This window comes from Chelon labrosus, assembly GCF_963514085.1.
Source record: "Chelon labrosus genome assembly, chromosome: 6".
In the NCBI taxonomy this organism is placed as follows: Eukaryota; Metazoa; Chordata; class Actinopteri; order Mugiliformes; family Mugilidae; genus Chelon; species Chelon labrosus.
This window is the reverse complement of record NC_140342.1, coordinates 28,009,282-28,025,579: the sequence shown is the minus strand read 5'-3', so window position 1 is coordinate 28,025,579 and position 16,298 is coordinate 28,009,282. Positions and strand designations below refer to the sequence as shown.

At 42.8% G+C, this 16,298-nt stretch overlaps 1 pseudogene across 1 annotated transcript; it reads left to right on the top strand.

Moving 5' to 3' along the window:
* The first annotated feature begins 6,627 nt into the window (after positions 1-6,627).
* On the top strand, positions 6,628-10,562 carry LOC311489388 (tripartite motif-containing protein 16-like; annotated as a pseudogene). Its single transcript has 2 exons — positions 6,628-8,207; positions 10,433-10,562. The product of its transcript is annotated as a tripartite motif-containing protein 16-like (transcript).
* Positions 10,563-16,298: the final 5,736 nt, after the last annotated feature.

Here is a 16,298-nt window from a genome sequence, read left to right as displayed (position 1 = left end):
TAGAAATATTTGTTTATCAGAGACTGAGAGGACTTTGTTGAGGCTATGTTAATATTTAGCTCATTATAATAACTGATGAATGACAGTTGAGGCAGTTTCAAGCTTCACTAAACACATAAAACTGTTAAAAGTGTTCTTTGTACCTCCAGGAGTAACATGGTATAACAAACATTAGGAATCAACTGAACCAGGTTCAAATGATGTGGAGGGTCAGAACCAAAATGCATTAATAAAATGTAATTTCCTGGAACAACAATATCAATAAAAAGTTGTAACTCTGTAGTTTCATTTGTTTGACCTCAGCATTTTACGCTGGCAGAGAGAGCTCGACCCACTGCAACTCAAGAAAACACAAAGTAAGAAAACGTCTTCATCAAACTGACAACACATGTTCTTCAAATACTCAACAGCAGCAGATACAGAAAGAAGCTGCAAGCTTTTCCAGGGGACTCCAAAAAGTGATGAACCTGCTGGTACGCTCTTGTTCTTTAAAGCTTTATGACTTTTAGAGTTTTCTTTTCTTTGTTTTTTTCTTAATTTTTCACTTTGACATCTTGACTGCATGAGTCCTTGTAAGTCTGTTACTTATTATCAGCCTTTAAATTCAAATAATTGGACAGCACACACATTAATAGTATTAATCTGTCTCCTCTTTGAACCGTCACCTTATCATGGTGGAGGAGTTTGAGTGTCCTAATGACCCTAGGAGCTATGCTGTCCGGGGCAATTTGCCCCTGGTAGGGTTTCCCAAGGCAGACTGGTCTTAGGCGAAGGACCAGACAAAGAACGGTTCAGAAGACCCTTGATGAGGAAAAATAACAAGAGTTTGTGTTCCAGGCCCGGAGGGTTACCGGGGCCCCACCCTGGAGCCAGGCCTGGAGCTGGGGCTTGTGGGCGAGTGCCTGGTGGCCGGGCCTTCGCCCATTGGGTCAGCCCAAACGGGAGACATGGGTTCGCCTCCCTGTAGGCCCACCACCCGCAGGAGGAGCATGAAGAGTTCGCTGCAGTGTGGATCGGGCAGCGGACCAAGGTGGGGGCCTTGGCGGTCTGATCCTCGGTTATGGAAGCTGGCTTTTGGGACATGGAATGTCACCTCTCTGGCGGGGAAGGAGCCGGAGCTTGTGGAAGAAGTTTAGCGCCACCGACAAGATATAGTCGACCTCACCTCGACACATAGCGTCGGGTCTGGAACCCAAGTCCTTGAGAGGGGTTGGACTCTCTTCTTTGCTGGAGTTGATCCGGGTGAGAGGCGGAAGGCCGGGGTGGGCTTTTTGCTTGCCCCTGGTCTATCTGCCTGTATGTTGGGGTTCTCCCGGGTGGACGAAAGGGTTGCTTCCCTGCGCCTTCGGGTCTCGGAACAGGTCCTGACTGTTGTTGGCTGCGCATATGCGCCGAACAGCAGTTTAGAGTACCTGCCCTTTTTAGAGTCCCTAGGACGGACGCTGGACGGCGCCTCGACTGGGGACTCCATTGTCCCGCTGGACACTCGGGTAAAGAGAGGAGCAGATCTGTTAACTGATCACCGCCTGGTGTTGAGTTGGATCAGATGGCAGGGGAAGACGCTGCGTCGATCTGGTAGACCCAAAAGAGTAGTGAGGATCTGCTGGGAACGTCTGGCGGAAGAACCTGTCAATATGGTCTTCAACTCCCACCTCCGGAAGAACTTCAACCACGTCCCGGGGGTGGTGGGGGACATTGAGTCCGAATGGGCCATGTTCCACTCCACCATTGTGGAGGCGGCTGTTGCAAGTTACAGCCGCAAGGTCGCTGGTGCTGGTCGCGGCGGTAATCCTCGAACCTGCTGGTGAACACTGGAGGTGACGGGAGCCGTCAGGTAGTGAAACTACTCCGCAGTGTCGGAGCTCCAGGAGCGGATGAGATCTGCCCTGGGTATCTCAAGGATCTGGATGTTGTAGGGCTGTCCTGGTTGACACGCCTCTGCAACATTGCGTGGACATCGGGGCAGTACCTCTGAAGTGGCAGACCGGGGCGGTGGTCCCCATCTTTAAAAAAGGGGACCAGAGTGTGTGTTCCAACTACACTCTTAACCCGAATTAGTTGACTTTACTCGCAAATCGCGTGGAAACCTGTTGCCCTATACCACTTTAGTTTTTTCACAAGCTGAAACTAAACAAGTCGAGTTGTATTAACATGGAACTCTAACTTTTTACACAAGCTAAAACTAAAAATGGCGAATTGTATTAACATGAAATTCTGACTTTTTACACAAGCTAAAACTAAACATGTCAAGTTGTATTAACATAGAACCTTAAGTTTATATTTATATTTATTAGTAGTGTGTACTGTAAATAATTAAGATAAAATTAGCTAATATACTCATAATTAATTACAATCACTATATTTTCCTCTAATTTATTTTTTATTTTTTGTATGAAATGTTTCAATTAAAGTGGATGGAAATGAAGAAACACCTTTAAATGCTCCATTGCATTTTATTTAAGAAAAATGGCAAAACAAAACAGAAAAATTCTGGCCACTGTTTCTGTCGCTCCAGAGGTGAGTGTGAGAGTATCTCTGTTTCTGCTGTACTGGGTGTGTCACTGAAGACTTCATCAGATAAGACAGAAACCAGCTCAAGGACAGGGATGACTTTGACTGTTGGTCTCTCTGGAAGTTCTTCAGTATCTGTCAGATTGCATAGTTCATTATTGAAATCCGGATCTTGGTATTGAAGACTGAAGTTATGAGTAAGTCCCAGTGATTCTTTAAACTGGCTTATTAAATCCTCGACTGTCGACGGTCTTGTATTTAGGATGACTTTTCTTATGTCCGCCTCTGTTAGAATAACCCCCAAGGTCATCTTCTGGTTTGCAGTCATCTTGGGAATAGAAACAATAATTAGGTCATTAGAAATATACATATCCAAAAGGACAGTTAATTTCTGAGCCATTGCTTTGTCCATCACAAAGATCACCATTTTATGAACCAAACTTTGAGTACTATTCTGAAAAACAAAATCTTGGGAATTCTCAAAAATCACAAGACAAAAATGTCCCCTGAAATTAAAGTGGTAAATCATTAAAAGCTGGGTGTTGTCCGTGTGTGTTGTCGATGTCTGTGTGTGTTGTTGTCTGTGTCTGTGTGTGGTGTCTGTTGTTGTTGTCTGTGTGTGTGTGTTGTCGATGTCTGTGTGTTGTCTGTGTGTGTGTGTAAAATGACGGTAATAATAATGACAAAGTCGCGCAAACCTGCAGTGTGTGAGCCGTCCTCAGACTGTTAACACTAAGCTAACTTTGACATTTAGCCGACACAATTTTGAGTGGACATTAGCTAGTGTTAGCCTATTTACACCATGCACAGGTTCGAACAGTAACCTTACACAAGGGAAAAAAAAAAAAAGCCGCGTCAACAAGTCGCCCCGACAGCGATTGAACGGCTTTTCTACCGAGTAAAATGACGGCAATATTAATGATACAGTCGCGCAAACCTGCCGTGTGTGAACCTCCTCAGACTGTTAGCCGACACAATTTTGAGTGGACATTAGCAAGTGTTAGCCTATTTACACCATGCACAGGTTCGAACAGTAACGTTAACCTTACACAGAAAAAAAAGCTGCGTCAACAAGTCGTCTCCAAGCTTTTGTGTACCTATTCAAAGTTCCCACAAAGATAACAATAGTTATTTTACATACTAATCGTTCCTCTCGGAGTAGGTTGTTTCCAACGTTAAGTCTGCAGCCGCTCGTCCAGACACGATATTGCTCGTCCCGCCAAGTGTAGAGCACCGTGTGGACGCACAGTTACGCTGGCCTTGTCACGTGACCCGGCAGGTTTTTGAATTAGGCCCCTCCCTTTTCATATGAAAGTTAACATACCAAGTTATCTCTACTAAACATGATTAGTGCAATGAATCTTTCAGCTAAATAGTCCAAAGAACTAATGTTGTTTAGTAATGATAGCAGGTTTTTACAAAACATAAAAGAATAAGTAATGATCACTCAGATGTTTAATTAGAAACAAAATCTGGGTTTACAGTGTACAGGGGGATCACACTCCTGTGAGTTTGTCCCGAGTTCGGTCCGTGTAGCCGGTAGTAAGTCGGACCTGTTCCCAGAGATGGTTGGACTCCGCCAGGGCTGCCCTTTGTCACCGGTTCTGTTCAAAATCTTTATGGACAGAATTTCCAGGCGCAGCCGGGTGGATGAGGGTGTCGGGTTCGGTGATCGGAGGATCCCGTCCCTGCTTTTTGCTGATGACGTGGTCCTCTTAGCTTCATCGAACAACGACCTCCAGCTCTTGCCAGGGCGGTTCGCAGACGAGTGTGAAGCGGCTGGGAAGAAGATCAGCACCTCCAAGTCTGAGGGTGGATTGCTCACTCCGGGTCGGGGAGGAGGTCCTGCCTCAAGTGGAGGAGTTCAAGTATCTCTGGGTCTTGTTCATAAGTGAGGGTAGGAGGGAGCGGGAGATCGTCAGGTGGATCGGAGCGGCATCTGGATGCTTAACCAGGCTGTCGTGGTGAAGAGAGAGCTAAGCCGAAAGGCGAAGCTCTCAATTTACCAGTCGATCTACGTTACAACCCTCACCTATGGTCATGAACTTTGGGTAATGACCGAAAGAACAAGATTGTGAATACAAGTGGCCGAAATGAGTTTCCTTCGTTGGGTGGCCGGGGTCAGCCTTAGAGATAGGGTAAGGAGCTCGGAAATACGGGAGGAGCTCAGAGTTGAACCGCTGCTCCTCCACGTCGAGAGGAGTCAGTTGAGGTGGCTAGGGCATCTGGTAAGGATGCCTCCCGGACGCCTCGCAGGTGAGGTGTTTCGGGCATGTCCCACCGGAAGGAGACCTCGGGGCCGACCCAGGACACGATGGAGGGGAGGGCTGTGGAGAGGGTTGTCTGGGCTTCCCTGCTGAAGCTGCTGGCCCTGCAACCTGGACCCGGATAAGTGGAAGAAGACGAGACGAGTTGAAACATTTATTCAGAGTCTTCTACTCACTTTTTAGGGTTCCCTGGAAACATTTCCATCAGTGTTTATTTTTTAAATGTCCTAGGTTGCTTTATGGTAAGAGTCAAGCTAAATTAAGTTAATGTAAGATGATGGACTATTTGTTATAATATCAAAACCTCTGTTCATCTATTGCTGTAAATATGAAACTTTAAGTGTTAATACATCATGAATATGTTGAAAAGAATTTCCTTAGTCAGTCATTTTGGACACTTTCTGAGTTGATATTAGTAATCATGGTAAAAATCTAGATAAATATATGGAAATCATGATTATCATAACGAATTCCCTTTTAACTAAATGACACAAGCTTGTATACTAATATTACTACTACTGATTGAGGTTTTTGATTATAAATTATTTAGTTTACATGTTTTACATCTCCTAGACAGATGCTAAAACATTATACAGTGCAAGACCATGTACTCTTCTGGTCCTCATACCAGACTCTGATGCTGATCTGAGTGATGATGATGATGATGATGATGATGATGAGTGTGTGTCAAGGTGGAAATGTCAGAAATGCAATGTTGTCCTGTGTTTGAACACAAACCAGGAATGCTTTGTAGCATATCACCAGAGCTAATGTGGATCTAATGGTTAAACAGGCATTTGTGTTGCACAGTCACACAGATGAGATGTGTTGAGGTTGTTTCAATGTTTCATTGTGTCACTGTTTAAACAAAGTCTATCCAATCTAGTTTTTGTTGTTTATTTCTTTCTTTTATTTCTTTCTTATCTTGGATTTTTTTTCTGCTTTCTGTGGTACTTGTATACAATTATGTATTGTTCCTTTAAGTGACATATCAAGGCCAATATAAAACCACAGGGTCTGTTGAAAAAACAAAACCAGTGATTGTGATTATTACTAACCCAAGGGAATAAGACATGTAAAAAAAAAAAATGATTCCATTGCTTTTATCTTGGTGTGGTAGTTAAAGGGATGATATGTAGGTATTATTTAAGTTTACATTAAAAAATGTTTGATCATGCAAAAACTTTTGCAGTGGTCATGTGAATTTATTTCTTATCACGCAGTTGTATTTGCCCATTTTAAATCATAATGACAAGATGAACCATCCAATCGGCCCTAATCAAAAGTTTTGTCCTGACAATATGGACACAAGTGGATACAAGCAGGTTTCAGTGACTATTGAGGGTAAGTGTCCACACCTGTCACTTGTTTGCATGTAATTAGTGTCTGTGTGTAAAATGTCAGTGACTCTCTGGGCTCTTGACAGACTCCCTGAACATTTCATCTAGTGCTGCACTGACTTTTTGGATTCTGAGCTATGGGGAAAGCAAAAGAACTGTCAAAGGACTGTGTGAGAGAGAGTAGTTGAACCTTATAAAGCAGGAAAGGGACATAAAAAGACATCCAAACATTAGAGAATGCCGGTCAGTATTGTGTTGAAACTCTAATGAAGACGTGGAAACTCAGGGGGTTCTGTTGATACCAAGACACAGTCAGGTAGACCAACAACATTTTTTGCTTCTTTTGGCAGGAAAATACTTAGTTATAGTAACTGTGCTTGATTAAATAGTAGTTTCTATGTGTGATCATGAAATTTTTAGAGAACAAGAAACTGGAAACACAGTCTTTTTAAAACTGGTCTGACTTGTAACAAGGGAAATGTTTCGAGCTTTAACTGTGTATTGGTTTGTACTTTGTCCTGTTTTTATGTCTGTAGGGTGAATAAAACTTTTATTGTCTATGTTTTAATAGTCAGATTCTTTCAGGTCACTCCTCTTCCGATAATAAAAGTCTGATGACGCCTCTCGCTTCTTCCTCAAAAATACAGTGATCAACTGTAAAGTCATCAAAGGACACGAGCTGTCAGTCACTGACACTGAGAGCTGAAATGGCAGAGAAAGGAGTTGAGCTGGATGGAGAAACCTTTTCTTGTTCCATCTGTCTGGATCTACTGAAGGATCCGGTGACTATTCCCTGTGGACACAGCTACTGCATGAACTGTATTAAAAGCCACTTTGATGAAGAGGACAAGAAGAAAATCCAGAGATGTCCTGACTGCAGACAACTCTTCACAACGAGGCCTGTCCTGGTGAAAAACACCACGTTAGCAGTTTTAGTGGAGCAGCTGAAGAAGACTGGACTCCAAGCTGCTCCTGCTGATCACTGCTATGCTGGACCTGAAGATGTGGCCTGTGATGTCTGCACTGGAAGAAAAGTGAAAGCCTTCAAGTCCTGTTTAGTCTGTCTGGCATCTTACTGTGAGAAACACCTTCAACCTCATTATGATGTAGCTCCATTAAAGAAACACAAGCTGGTGGATCCCTCCAAGAAACTCCAGGAGAACATCTGCTCTCATCATGGTGAGGTGATGAAGATGTTCTGTCGTACTGATCAGCAGAGTATCTGTTATCTCTGCCCTGTGGATGTACATAAAGGCCACGACACAGTCTCAGCTGCAGTAGAAAGGACTGAGAGACAGAGAAAGGTGGAGGTGAGATGACAAAACATCCAGCAGATGATCCAGGACAAAGAGAAAGATGTGAAGCTGCTTCAACAGGAGCTGAAGGCCATCGCTCACTCTGCTGATAACACAGTGGAGGACAGATCCTCTGTCTCAGACACAGAGGATCACAACCAGTTTCTACACAACTACCCCTCACTGTCACCACTCAGTCAATCTACACACTCATCCAGCATCAATATCCGTCCTTTGAGGAAGTTTAAGGACGTGAAAGCAGCTGTGACAGAGCTCAGGAAGAAACTACAGGACATTCTGAGAGAGACAAGGACAAACATCTCACGGACAGTGACTGAAGTGGATGTTTTACTGCCACAACCAGAGCCAAAGACCAGAGAAGAATTCTTAAAGTATTCATGTGAAATCACACTGGATCCAAACACAGCACACAGACATCTGGAACTGTCTGTGGGGAACAGAAGAGCAACATTTAGAAATCAACAAGAGTCTTATCCTGATCATCCAGACAGATTCACTGATTGGTGTCAGGTCCTGAGTAGAGAGAGTCTGACTGGACGTTGTTACTGGGAGGTGATGTGGAGAGAAAGAGGACACTTTGCAGGAGTTGGTGTAGCAGTCACATACAAAAATATTAACAGAATAGGGGATGAAAGTAGATTTGGACTTAATGACAAATCTTGGATACTAGAGTATTCGCTCATTGGTTCTACATTTGTGCACAACAAAATCTTAACTCCCCTCTCAGATTGTTTTGTCACAGTAGGAGTGTACCTGGATCACAGAGCAGGGGGGTATTCCAGAAAGCAGGTTTACTGGCTTAACTGGGTATGTTAGCCCAGAGTTAGCGGTAAACCTGGGATTTCAGTTCCAGAACGCTCAAATATGATCAGGCTATGTAAGTAACTATGGTAACATAGGCTCTGAACTTAACTGGGTATGTAAACCCAGAGTTAGCGGTAAACCTGGGATTTCAGTTCCAGAACGCTCAAAAATGATCAGGCTATGTAAGTAACTATAGTAACATAGGCTCTGAACTTAACCTGGTAGGGGTAGGTTTTGTTCAGGTTATGTTCGGGTATTTAAGTGCACGTTCAGCCAGGCTGCTGTTTCCACACTTGTCACACAATGGCGTTTCCTTTTGAGGAAGATCCAATTGACATTGAAGCACAAATCATTCGGGCTATTCACCGTGAGAGGGTGATAAGACCACGACTTGATATCCTTTCTTTTCCTAATGAGTTTTTGCGAGAGCGCTACCATTTTTCTGCGGAATCTTTAATATATTTAAACAACATTCTCCATCCCCACATTTCGAACTTTACGCATCGTGGATTCGCTCTCAATTCTCTCCAAACTATGTGCATCGCTCTCCGTTTTTTTTGCGAGCGGGAGTTTTTTGTACAATGTAGGAGACGCAGAGCATATCGGCAAAGCAACTGTTTGTCGGGCGGTGCGTAAAGTTTGCCTTGCGCTAAAGCGGTTCCTGCGCAACTTCATTCGTTTTCCTGGCCACAAACCTACGAGGATCATCAAAGTGGAGTTTCATCAACTGGCAGATCAGCATCACTTATAAGTTTTCCAAATTTGCACTGAAATTATTTTTGCTGGTGAGCTTTCAATTAATGGGCATTGGCTATTTCAGGCTTTCCAAACATCATTGGCTGCATTGATGGGACGCAAGTGCCTATTAAAGCGCCTTCCACAAACGAGGCAGATTATGTGAAACGTTCAAGTAGGTGTAATGGATAGGCTATGCCACTTTTATTTTTTGACGCTCTGTTAATGGTGTTGATGTTTAAAACACATTTAATTTTACTAATTGCCAGATGATATGTGATGCATCATGCCTTATCACAAACGTGGAGGCGAAATGGCCAGGGTCAATACACGATGCCAGGATGTACCGGGAATCTAATTTGAGCAACAGATTTCAACGGGATGCGTTATCTTATGCAAATAAGATCCACTTCAGGCTAATTAATGCGTAGGCTCTAACTTAATGTTATATGTGCAATTACAGGGGAATTTGATGGGTATCTTCTGGGGGATAGAGGATACCCATGCCTTCCGACACTCATCACCCCGTACCCTGATCCGGATCCTACACAAATTAGACATAAGTGATTTAGGCGTAGGCCTATTAGGGAAAATACATTGCACTAGTTCATTTTGCTCCTCCTGGGAGGTTGAGGGCTCCGATGACGTGCCCCCAGGAATCCCCTCCATCATCGGACGCCCTCGATTGATACTGATCACCAACTCCTCCACAGGGGTGAGGGGGGACACCGCTGGCCCAGAACCGGTCCTCCTCTCCTCTGCTTTCTTCCTATTGGCTTTGAAATGAATGTACCTTGTTGCAATATGGCAATTCAAGAATATAATACTGGATAAGTGATGTCTAAGATGATGCACCCAGATATATCTTACCAACTTGGACAATGTTTTTATATTTTGTTTTGACCTGCGGCCACGTTCTCTTGAGGGCGGTCGGGTTACATCTAATTAAAAATAATACAATATATGACAAGGTAGTCTATAGTATAAGAAAGTCTCATACAAAGCAGTTAATATGTAGCCTAATATCTACTGAATTATTGTGCTTCTGACATACATTAATGTGCTATACTAAACTTACGCATTTACGCGGTCGGCAATTCTCTGCCAAGCAAGGTCTCGTTCCTTGGCAGACGCGCAAGTATTGCTTTTTTTCGAGATTATCGCTCTTTCCTCCTCGTACGCCTCGAGCAGAACTTGCTGCTCCGCTTCAGAAAAATAGTCTGCTCTGCGCTTTGTCATTTTTACTCATGGTTTCGACTCTCAATAGATGATGCCTTTATAACTTCGCCGTGAACGCGGACAACTCTAGGTTAACCAATACGGGGTTGATTGAACTGATTGCTAACCGGTGTTTTGGAACCGACAGCTCGGGTTTAGTCGCCTCAGGTTCAGACAACCCAGAGGTTAAGTTTTATCTCAGTGTTTGTTAAACCTCCTTTCTGGAATACCCCCCAGGTATTCTGTCCTTCTACAGCGCCTATAAAACCATGACTCTTCTCCACAGAGTCCAGACCACATTCACTCAGCCGCTCTATGCTGGACTCTGGGTTGCTTTTAAATCAGGTGCTGAGTTGATTAAAGTGAAGTAGACAGAGGTAACTTCAGGAGCAGAGAGTTAAATTCTGTATTTCTCTTCATCAACTTGTTTTCTCTCTATGTTTGTTGCTGAGAGTTCATTGTTGTGGTGTTTCTGCACAGAGATCAGCTGTCAGTCAAACATTATGGCTGCTACCTTGACATGTCTGCTCCAAGCCAACAGCGCCCTCTGTCTGTTTTAAATGCTAATAGGTTTTCACTTACACAGAGCGTAGTGTTTTATAGTGTAAGGTACTGGACTGCCATTGTCCTTAACCAGTAGATTTCAAATCAATAAATTAATAAGCATGTTGTATATATCTCACAGAAATGTTTTCCCTTCTTTTTACACTCTGTGAGCACCATGACTTCAGCCTGTGTTGCATGTCCTCTTCCTAATGACTGTAAACTGGCACTTGATCTCCTACGGGATAACATTAAGAAGCAGTAAGAAATAAAGACGGGTCATGTACACCTGAGGACGACCCTCACTGCACAGATTTTTTTTTTTTTTTTTTTTTTTTTGTGGTTTATGGTTAAGGAAATATCCTGATTTTGTCTTTACCTATCCGAAACCAGTAGAGACTCTACAAGAAGATCCGATATTTTAGTCAATATAATTAAAAGATATGTTCATTCAGTGTGTTCATACTTACAAATTACATTTCCTGCAGCAGTTTCGTTGCATAGATACAGAGAATATCTACGAGTCTGGCTTGTCAGAGGAGTCTATTTTTAGAAACATTCCGCTTGTGCTAGTTATCCTGTGACTCGTGTATGTGAAGCACGAGAAGCATTTTGTGAGCTTGTGAAGATATTCTGTAAATACATAAATTAAAAAAAAAAAATGTTGATTTGTATTTGCTGTAATGGTAATTTTTATTTTCATTTTTTATTATAATTTCCTCAGCTTGCAAATCAGGACTCTTAAAATCACACCGTCCTTCCACGTTCATGTCACTGATTCATGCTGGGTGCCCTTTCTGTTCACTGTCCGTCCACTCCATGCAGACCGCATGGACATGGTGTATGTGTGTGTGTGGATGTGTGTGTGTGCACATTAGGAGTCACTGACACAAACACACTCACACACACTCCCTACACGTCCCCCACCACCCCACCCCACCCCAAGAGACTGAGCGCCCTACATTCAACCATCAAACCTACTGTTACATAAAAACACCACCGCCACACAAACCGGCTTGCTGCCTGTTGCTAGGCAACAAGCCCCCGAGCCCCATCATCAAGTCTCGTCGCTGGGCCATCGATGTACCTGAAAGCACTCAAATGGGTCAACGAGGACAAAAGGAAGGAGACACACTGGTTGAAAAAAAGGAGAGAGGTAAAATATATATATAATTAAAAACACTGAACGTGTCCCTGGGACTGTGCACTCAGAATAATATGCATAATGAGACTTGTGGGGGGTGAAGTGGTGGGTGGGGGGGTCTGTAGAGATGAGCTGCTGTCAGAAGAGTTGAGCCTGCAGAATGAGACGGCAGGCGTCTTTCTGTAGAGACCAGATGGTAAAATATTCCCTCATTTGGTGTTTTGATGGTGGTGAAAACTGGTAATTGAACATTTCTACAAAATCTGCCTCAGCTACTCGGCTGGGTTGTGATCCTGTGACTGCAGCTTCATCTTGTCACCCTTGTTTCTGTTTCTTGTTTCTTTATTGTCCCAGCATAAACAATGACAGGTAGGAACCTAAGCTACTCCATTCAGGAGGTCGTAAATAAGCTGTTACGCGGTTCAGAGTCTGCTCGTGGTTCTGATTTATCAGAATTTGACCTTGTATCAAAAACAAAGTTCAACACTGAACATGAGATTTTCAAAATGTAAAGCGTTACAGACATCCTGGACCTAGTATCTTTTGTCATCTACCTCCAGTTTTACACAAACGCTGAGACTATTCAAACGTGGACAAAGGAGAATCCATCTGACGAGGAAGATGAACCCTTTCTACACTGGGGGTTGTACTGACTAGTTGACTAGTCAACTTCACTGATGTGACGGACTAGTAAGGTCTAGGGATCCATGTTTTCAGGGGTACCAGTACTAACCTTGAGTGAGTGAAAGAGGAGAACCAACTGAAGAAAGGAACTGGTTTTCATTCAGATAAATGGGATTAGCTCACCTGTCTGCACTTGTTAACGGGTTTGGAGGGCCCTCCGCCAGTCCGGCCTGTGTCTCAGCTTGTGTCTCAACATCCCTCGAAGTCTGGTCAAGTGTCTTCAGATCTCCTCAAGCTGAGCTACTCACTCCTAACACTGATCATGTGACAATAACAACATGGACGCCTCCTAGAAGACAGGTGTTAAGCCCAGTGGTTCATCAAGTATGTGGTAATACTTCACTAAAGATAAAGCCCATACTACCGTGACATGTCAGTCCTGAAATACAACTAAAATGCTTCTGCAATGCATCTGAAAAGGCTAACACTGACGCTAGCGGAGGCAGTCAGTTAACAGCTTCACCTGTGATAACAGAGAGAGCTGCAAATCAACTATTTGCTGGTGAATTTCGTTGTCTTAAGTTATTAGACCTGCTATTAGATGCCCAATGACAGCTGGGATAGGCTCCAGGCCCCCTGCGACCCTTCACAGGACAAATGGTTACAGAAGATGAAGGAATTAATGAATGTAGTTCTGTTGTGTTCTAATATCTGACACTGTTGCTGTAGTTGTAGAGGGTGTTTTTTGTCCATGATGTCAGTGAATGCACCACGTGAGAGACAGCAGTTATGGTAGAGCTGAGAGTTTGCCGAGCGAGAGCCGCATATTAGAAGTGACGGTGTTTATGGCGTTGACGTGGCCTACTGCCGACAGTGGCCCATGTTCAAGCTTCAGTAAACTTGCAGTTGTTGTAAAGCATTACTTTCTACTGTGTTTTTATTAGTGACGTCGTCGATTAGTCTATTTTAAAAGATAGGAAGTCGTTCATCCCCTAATCAACGCTAGTTTCAATGGAGAGGTCCAGTGGGTAAAGATTGAACATTTATTGAGGAAACATGAACACACAAGGTAATACAGGTGCATCTTAATAAATTAGAATATTATTGAAAAGCAAATTTATTTCAGTTTTTCATTAGCTTTAAGCCATAATAATCAAAATGAAATGAAACACATCACTCCACGTGTAATTAATCTGTATACTATATGAGTTTTTTGGATTGAATTACCGTAATAAATCAACCTTTCGATGATATTCTAATTTTTTGAGATGCACCTGTAGTTTGGAGGTTTGACTCCAAAGAGTTACGCTGTCTAAGACGATGACGCTGGTGGTGGAGAAGAAGAAGAAGAAGTTGGCAGGTGGATGAAGGTGACCTCTGATGAAGATTTTTTGGATGACCATGGAGATGAGGGGCAGAGTGACAGGGGCTTTAATGTATGACTGTTCAGCAGTTACCAGAAACGTTTAGTTGCTGTTATTGATACAAAAGGAGGTCACAGCTCATACTGGAAACAAGGGTTCTCTTACTCTTACAACTCACAGATATGAACAAATAATTCATTTTCTTGAATAAACAAATGCACAAGTTTAATATCTAAGTTTCATTTCTTTGGTCGGGTTGATTTGTTTCAGGAAAATCTACTGATGTTTAAACAAAAATGTAGAAAATACTGACGGGCGCAAAAAAAAAGACAATTTTAAGCAGTGCTGTAGATGCTTTGAGCTGATTGTTTGGTTGGTATTTAAAACGATGTTCATGCACGTACAGAAGTGAAGCAGCATTACTCACAAAAATATAACAACACACATTTCATCAGTGCGTCCTGTCTAACACGCCCCCTCAAGTCACCCCCTCTTTTAACTCCTGCGTGCCAACAGATCTCTGCTCTGCCTCTGAATTATTTACGAGTCCCTCATCAATGTTTGATTCCGCATTTTACCGTTCACTGTCCATTGCTTCACGCTCATGATATACTCCCTTTGAAATGAATACAGTACACACCCAGTGCACAGAGACCCAAGCTGTGATTAGGAGGTGCACTGGAGAGATCGGACTGGATTGGTTTCTGCTGAGTGATATAACACACAGGAAGCACTTATATATTTAATATTACTGGAGTTCTAAATAGTTTTTGTTCCCTTGGTGCAGCTCATGTATTTAATTTAATATAACTGATCTGGTTTAATGTCTGCTTACACGCCCATGAGGGATAGTGGTAAAGTGGACCAACGGTCAAATTCTTTTTCAGTCTTCTCAACCAAAGTTAGAAAGTTAGCACAAAACATTTCAGACATAGACCCTGTAATAGAAATGCCTAAGTAGCGAAAGCCATTGTCAGCCTATTTAAATGGTATTAAGGAACGCGGGAGACACTTAGCCAGGGGATTGATTGGGAAGAGCTCGCTCTTTTGATAGTTTAGTTTATAGCTGGATTGTGCACCAAAACGTTCCAAGATGTTAAAAATCATGGGTAAAGAGCTAGCTGGATTTGAGATGTACAAAAGCAGATCATCTGCATACAAAGAGACTTTATGTGTTGTGCCCAGTCAGGTTATGCCCTCAAAGCCTCCCTCTGAGCTCAGCCAGAGCGCCAGGGGTTCTATAGCGATGGCGAACAGAAGTGTAATGTCTGCTTGTACTTGCTTCTACTATTTATTAGTTATCTCGCCTGCAATTTATTTAGAAGGGAAATTTCTCCCCCATGTAACAGGAGTGTAGCAAGGAAGGGAAGCACCCCAGTGAAGGACACAAATCCAGGAAGGCAGGATGAGCAGCTCAAAGTAAATTTAATGACGACTTAGAGGTTCTGCGTAAGTCAGCAGTTTAAATCAAATCAAGAGAGAAAAGCAAAAACCAGGACACATGGAAGCAGAGAAAACAGACAGGAACAACTTGACAAGAGAAAAGACACAATAACATTGACCATCTTGTGACAGTTCATTGTTCTGCTGGGAAACTTTTAGACCTGGCATTCATTGGTGTGGATGTTACTTAGACATAGCACCCACCTAGACCAGACCAGGCACCCCCCACCCCATAATATTAGGAAGGTCGTCATAATGTTTTGCGTGATCGGTGTATAACCATTCACACAAGGGCTGATGAATTGCCGAGGCACAGGTGAAACTAATGAGGGGAGAAGCAAGCGGAGACAAAAGACACAATGAAAGACAGGTGAGTGGAATCACATGGTGCAGGAAAACACAAAGACAGGAAGTACAGAAATAAACAGGTTATTTTCATCAGTTCAAAGGAAGCTCTGACATCTTGGTCATTTGGATTATATGTATATATAGTCAGTTTGTTCCTCTTTGTTCCTCCAGTTTTACAGCTAAACATAAAGATGTTCTACAAGCAGTATTTTCTTTGTCCTCCATGTCTGTGTCCAGTCCTGAATGGATAGATAAGAAGACGATTGAGAAAAGAAGGAGAAAGAAAAGAAAAGGTTTCTGTCCCTCCTGGAAACTTCTCACCTGATGTTGATTTATTAGGAGATGATTAGTAAAGGTTACCATGGTTACCACCACCAGAACCTCTACTCCTAGTTATAAAAACCTCTTCAGATCAGTCTGTTCTGACATTTCCATTCACATTATTAGAGGAATGTTGAGTCGCTGACACAGAATCCATTCATTTCATTTTATTCTAGATTAAATTTCCCGTCAGTAGTCTGTAGTCTAGTTTGAGCTGCATACTGTGTGTCCTGCAGACATGACGGCGTGTGAAGAGATTTGAAACTTTTGGCTGTAAGAGTTTTACCTGAAACGATTTCCTGTCTCAAAAAAAAAACAAC